We start from the raw sequence: 6,826 nt of genomic DNA, 5'->3' as shown, positions 1-6,826 counted from the left end.
TGGAGAGCCCTCAAAGTGCTTGGTGTTAGTTAAATGTATACTCTAAAACATGCCTTAGAATCTTCTGCAATGTGTGTGACAAGTGTTGGCAGATGGTTTAACAGACAAGTCCAAGTGGAAAATGTGGCCTGAAGCCGGAACATTAGAAAACCACTGTGATGTTCTGTTGTTTATCAGCTAATATGATTTGTCAAAAACTAATTACAATTGCCTGTCAATGATCAAATTTTGCAATATAGCAACTGAAAGTTATTTAAGATCATTAATCATGTATGCATTTACTTTTATTGTGTTTCTGCTGTTTTATGATAATCTTTTATGTGATAGTGCAATCCCATGCATATTTACTGGGTAGTAAGTCTCAATGCATTCATTAAAGCTTACTCCTAATTGTTCAGTAAACTCTTGTAGCTTGGGTTTTTAAAAAAATTAATAAGGAGGATAGAAATAATCTAAATAAATAAATAAATAAATATTGACAATGAATATTATTGGATAAAAGATATATATATAGCCAAGATTCAGAAAATACTAATTGGTAAACATTTGAGCAACTAGGGAATTTCTGAAGAATATTCAGCATCAAATAACTTGTCATGAAGTATTTCAAAGCAAAATTTTCACAGGAACTTTTTGAAGAGAATTTTTGAGAACATATTCATTTGCATGATTAAGAAGAGGGGTGCACCAAGAGTGTGCCCATCCTGATATCTGCTCTGATATTCTCCCAGCATGTTCCTTTATCACATGAGCCACATGATAGGTTTTTAGTTCATTTGTACTGCCATTCTACCCATAGGAACAGAGGAAGTTGCCTTATACCAAGCCAGACCTGTAGGGAAGAATGGCAGTCCAATGAGTCCCCAAATAGCAAAGCAAAGCAAAACAAATAGCAAAGCAAAACCAGTTTGGTGGGAAAGCAGCAGAACAAGAGGTCTTGAGACAGTTCTTTAGCACTGAAGAACTATAAGGATTAATTAAAGAAAAGGATACAAACAAATGTAAAAAAGCCTGCAGCTTATTTCAGCTGTAGCTCATGGCTGAAGAGAGAGACCAAAACAAACAGCCATCTCTGAAGAGACAAAATGGAGACTAACACTGGAAGAAGAAAGAGGGGAGGAGTCCAGCACTTTTATCCATGACCCTAAAATGCCCCCAATGGTCACTATGAGACATTGCAGCTGAGAGCTGAAGTTGCCAGGGTTCTAGCTCCAAGAAGACAATCAGTCCATCTAACTCAGTATTGTCTACTCTCTCTCCAAAGTTTCAGGCAGGATCCTCTCCCAGTCCCACCTGGAGATGCCAGGGAGTGAGCCTGGGACCTTCTGCATGTAAAAACATGAAGATGCGTTTCCATGGAGCTATAGCCCCACATGCTGTCACCCATCCAAATGCAAACCAAGGCAGACTCTGCTTAGCAATTGGGGCAATTCATGCTCACTACCACAAGAACAGCTCTACTCCCTAAGGTCACATGTAGAGTGGGAGTTAGAATGAACCTCTCCAAATGATAAAGAAGCATGCTCGTTCAAAATGTCTAAGATCTCAAGATGGGCATGCCTTGCCTTCATTGTACCCACCTTCTTAATTGTGTGGGCTGCTATGGGGAGGGGAAATATTGTCCCACATTCTGAACTGGTGATCATATACAATGTGATCCTATTTGACTAGGAGTAGGATGCACTAAATGGCATATGGCAGTGCTAAGCTCCCAGTTGTGCACAATAATATCAGTATTGCAATACCCATTTTCAAAACTGATGCCTCCCTCCCCCATAGTTTCCTTAAACAACAAACTGATGAGGGGAATTGCATGTGCTACTGAGTATAGGACCTGCAGCATCTTTTTCCCGTGCTGAAATGCTGAGTCCATGGCAGTTTTTAGCAGAACGATTTGATGTTATACATGGGTGCCGTATTGTCTTTTCTGCCTGTGACAGCAGAGCAATATATATATATATATATATATATATATATATATATATATATATATATGAATGAAGTGTGTGTGTGTGTGTGTGTGTGTGTGTGTGTGATTCCACAACTCCAAAGAGTCAATCACAGAAAACTAATCACAATAATAATAAACTACCTCATTTGAAACAAGGAATGCCAATACCCCTGAGGTGCTGGAACAGCAAAACCCATGCATGAGTAAATAGGCAACCATGCCACAGGGAGAAGCAGAAGGTTCTTTCTATCCTTAGGCCAATGGAATCTAATCAAGGCCCTACATGGCTGCTTTTCATGGGAGATAAAAGAAACATCACCAGGGAACCCAGGAGGTCTGTGCAGCACAGGAAAGAAATGCAAGCAAAAGTTGCTCTCTCACTACTTTACATTTACTAAGTGGATTCCTCCGACAGTCTAGCAGGATTATAATAAACACTCCCCATTAAGAATAAAGGTTTATATTAGGTATGCTCACTGCTTCCACAGACTCTACACCTGCCCGTGGCACTTCTGAAGGCATGGAGGCTCAATGCCTACTAAGGAGTGTAATGATTTATTTATTTATTTATTAAAACATTTTTATACTGCCCAAAACTTACGTCTCTGGGTGGTTTACAACAGAAGGTATACAATGATGTGTTTGCGATGATGCATATACCCCCATGATGGTATCCCTCCCCCCGTGCAGTGGAAAACATTTTTCCACCAGTGCAATGCTAGTCTGGACATTGGCCACTATTGGTTCACATCTGGTTCAAAATTGGTTAAGCGGTTCACAAGTTAACCCACTTGTGCCTCAAAGGTTTAGGCATCCACCATCTTGAATCAGGGTGGATGACATCATCACAAACCATGCCATTGAGTTATCCCTGTGTTTCACTCACTACAACTGTACCGCATTTGGTCCAAATCAGTTAGACAGTCCTCAGGTTAGTGCATTTGCACCTCAAATATTCACACATCTGCCAACTTGGATCGGGGTGGATGACATCGGGGTGGATGACAATTGCAGTGAGTGACTCAATGCCATAGTTTGTGATAGAGTCACTCACTGCAACTGTACCTAATTTGGTTTAAATCAGTTAGACAATCCATGAATTAGCCCGCTTACACCTCAGATGTTCACATGGCTGCCATCTTGAACTGGAGTGGATGACATCATCACAAACTATGCCATTTGGGCATCCCTATGTGCCCCTACAGCTGTTGCAGATTTTGTTCAAATCAGTTAGGCAGTTCACAAGTTAGCCCGATTGCACCTCAAAAGTTCCCGTGTCCACATTCATGAAATGGGTGGGTGACATCACCACAAACTACACCATTGAGGTCTTCCTGGGTGTCACTCACTACAACTGTACCTCATTTGGTTCAAATCAGTTAGAAAAACCACAAGTTAGCCCACGTGTCTCAAACATCCATGTGTCCGCCACCTTGAATCGGAATGAATGACATAATCACAAACTACGCCATTGGGGCATCCTTATGTGTTCCTACAGCTGTACCAAATTTGGTTCAAATCGGTCAGGCAGTTCACAAGTTAGCCCATTTGTGCCTCAAAAGTGTTAGTGTCTGCCTTCTTGAATCATGATGCATCATCACAATCTACACCATTGAGGTGTCCCTATGTGTCCCTACAGCTGTAGTAAATTTGGCTCAAATCAGTTAAGCGGTTCACAAGTTAGCCCACCTGTGCCTCAAAGGTTTACATGTCCTCCATCTTGAATCAGGGTGAATGACATCATCACAAACTATGCCATTGAGGTGTCCCTGTGTTCCACTCACTACAACTGTACCAAATTTGGTTCAAATCGGTTAGCTAGTCCTCAAATTAGTGCACTTGCCCCTCAAAAGTTTACATGTCTGCCATCTTGGATCAGGGTGGATTACATCATCACAAACTATGGCACTGAGGTTTCCTCATGTGCCCCTACAGCTGTAGCAAATTTGGTTCAAATCAATTAGGAAATTCACAAGTTAGCCCAATTGCACCTCAAACGTGTATGCAGCCACCATTTTGAATTGGGGTGGATGACCTCATCACAAACTATGCCATTGAGGTGTCCCTGTGTGTCACTCACTACAATTGTATCTAATTTGGTTCAAATCGGTTATACAGTCCACCAGTTAGCCTACTTGCACCTCAAACATTCAGATGTCCACCATCTTGGATTGGGGTAAATAATCACAAACTGTGCCATTGAGGTTTCCCCAGTGTGCCCCTACAGCTGTGGCAAATTTGGTTCAAATCTGTTAGGCCGTTCACAAGTTAGCCTCCTTGCGCCTCAAAATTTACGCATCCACCATCTTGCATTGGGGTGGATGACATCATCACAAATTACACCACTGAGGTGTCCCTACAACTGTACCCAATTTGGTTCATATTGGTCCAGGCATTGTGAAATTGATAGGGGGGCATACACACAGACACACGGGCACAGGGAATTGCCGGGTGATCTTATAGGCCTACTGGAAAACAGGCTAGGGGGAAAAAAGGCTACATATAAAAGCCCACTTTGTAATAGAGCCTTTAAAAAAGGGTTCCCAGTGAACATCTGAGGCTAGTTACCAACAGCTTATGACTGAAACTCCTCCTAACTGAAAAAAGAGAAGCATTTTAAACAGGTGATTCTCTTATACATAGCAGGGGGGGAGGAACTGCCCTTAACTACCCCCAGCACAGCATCCCTCTCATGGTCATTGGTCGTCTCTGCTTTGTATTTCTTTTTAGATTGTGAGCCCTTTGGGGACAGGGAACCATCTTATATATTTTTTCTATGTAAACTGCTGTGAGAACTGTTGAAAAGCAGTTTTTAAATATTTGTGGTAGCAGTATGACAGTTCCCAGTGAAGTATGGAGGGAAATTCCCATGTTACATTTGTTTGCTGGGAGTGAGAAGGGGGTAGTAGAGACAGAGGTGTTGCAACCAGAACTGCTGACCCTTCGATCATCAACCAGTCATTCTCCACTGTCACCACCTGGTGCCTGAAGGTAAGGCAGGGCTGCACAACCTGAGCCCTCCTGCAGATGTTAGACAACAACTCCCATAATCCCTGACTATTGGCCACTGTGGTTAGGAATTATGGGAACTGTAGCCCCGAAACAGCTGGCGGACCCTGAGGTAAGGGCAGGAATTTCCTGCCCCCTCAGTCTCCACACAGCAGCTGCTAGTAATTTCACTCAGCAAACTGCTCCACTAGCTACTACTGAGTGAGAACTTACTAGTCCCAATACCTTGACAGACTGCGAATCAATGACTAATGGCCGTTACAGTTTTCCATACTGCGATTGCTATTTTATTTTTATTTTTTAATAAATATAAAGGCTGGAAGGGAATACAAATCCCATCCAGTGCAGAGTCTTTGCCTTTCTCTCCTCTTCTTTTATAGTGTGCCCTGTTCCCCATTTTGAAAGCCGACTCTTCCTCACAGTGCTGCGGCTGCCATAGCAGCTGCTGCTTCATCTAACATGTCTGACATCAGTAACTGTGATGAATGGTGTGTTGACAGTCCAGCATGCTTCACTGAGAAGCAAAGGCCTGAACAAAGTGAATCAAACTTGTCGGGTGCTGGTCTTGTCAATACCTATCTGCCTGTACGAAGGCCCAGGCCAATGTCTGGCTTTAACAAAGCCGTTACTGCTTTCTTTGCAGGAATCAGAATGAATCACAACTCTCAAATAAATTCAACAGCAACTGCAATAAATACAGCTATCAATAATGTTGTTCCTTTTCAAGGAGTGTACGTGAAAGTGTAATGACAACAGAAGTCTGCTTTTGAAGATGCTGTGTCTAAAAGGAGGTTAGCTTTCCCTTCCCAAGACAAATAAAAAGATTGCCTCACCATTTAAATATATGGTATCCATATCATTATGCAGCCATCTATACATCTTATGGTAAAATTCTCCCAACTGTATCAATCAAACTGCAGAAATGGAAGAACTGCACACATTTGACAGGCTTCTGTAATTTGAAACTGTCAGATTCAAGTGTAGACAGAGAATTTCAAACTCCACAAAAGTCAGGTGTTTTAACGGTGGAATTCAACCTCCATGCCAAAATCTGAGGGTTTGAAAAAGTGAAACAAAGAAAGTGAAATAAGTTCCATCCCCTAGAAAAGTTATTTGTATGCATCAGAGTATACACGGCCCTTTTACACCTCATTTACTGGAAATACCACAATTATGGTTGTGATGAATATCCTTCTGGTTCAACTTTCAGGCTTAAAATAGTGATTGGGCAAAGTGGAACTCGAACCTTGGTTGTTAGTTTGTTTATTTTCTTCAAACCTTTCGGTTATAGAAAGATTTGCCTCTTTTTCAGTCCCATTCATGCCATTTATCTGCTGCTGCTTCCGTGCTATTTTCCTTTGACTTCTTTTTGTTACTGAATTAGTCAGTTAGGTGATGCCAGCCAGTAAGAGATCATGTAGTGAAATGGTTGATATCCCTACACAATGTAGCCAGTTGGGCTATGTGATGATGTCACAAAGGGCAAACAAAGCAATCTGAGAAAGAACACAAGAGGAAGCCACATAAACAAACAGTTGATCTGTTTCATTAGGCATTGCTAAGGAGCTCTTGAAGTAGGGGCATGCTAATTAAAGGAGTCATTTTTGTTCATCCCTAAGTATAATGCTTATGAGGAAACACTAAGACTGTTCACACAAGCAGCCTAACCCTGCCTAGAGCAGCCCAGTCTGGGTTAGGCTGCTGGTGTGCAGCACCAAGAGCCCATCCCAGTGCAGCTCACCCACCTGAGTTAGCCCTTAACCCCGGCATTGGGGTCATGGGGGTGCTTGGGTGGCATGTTGCCTGAGCGCATACAGAGTTGAGTGCCTATTGTGTCTGACTCCTGGGGGATTCCCCCAATGCACT

General features: G+C 42.2%; 1 long non-coding RNA gene across 3 annotated transcripts in view; it reads right to left on the bottom strand.

Annotated features, from left to right (window-relative positions):
• The window catches only part of LOC128340008 (uncharacterized), a 58,282-nt gene extending 51,889 nt beyond the window's left edge, over positions 1–6,393 (bottom strand). For all 3 annotated transcript variants that reach the window (XR_008313399.1, XR_008313398.1, XR_008313397.1), the window contains exon 1: positions 5,794–6,393. This is a non-coding gene — a long non-coding RNA (uncharacterized LOC128340008). The remainder of the gene's footprint in view (positions 1–5,793) is intronic.
• Positions 6,394–6,826: the final 433 nt, after the last annotated feature.

The sequence above is a fragment of the Hemicordylus capensis genome, chromosome 1 (assembly GCF_027244095.1).
Source record: "Hemicordylus capensis ecotype Gifberg chromosome 1, rHemCap1.1.pri, whole genome shotgun sequence".
NCBI classification, from domain to species: domain Eukaryota; kingdom Metazoa; phylum Chordata; class Lepidosauria; order Squamata; family Cordylidae; genus Hemicordylus; species Hemicordylus capensis.
This window is presented reverse-complemented; position numbering and strand designations above follow the sequence as displayed.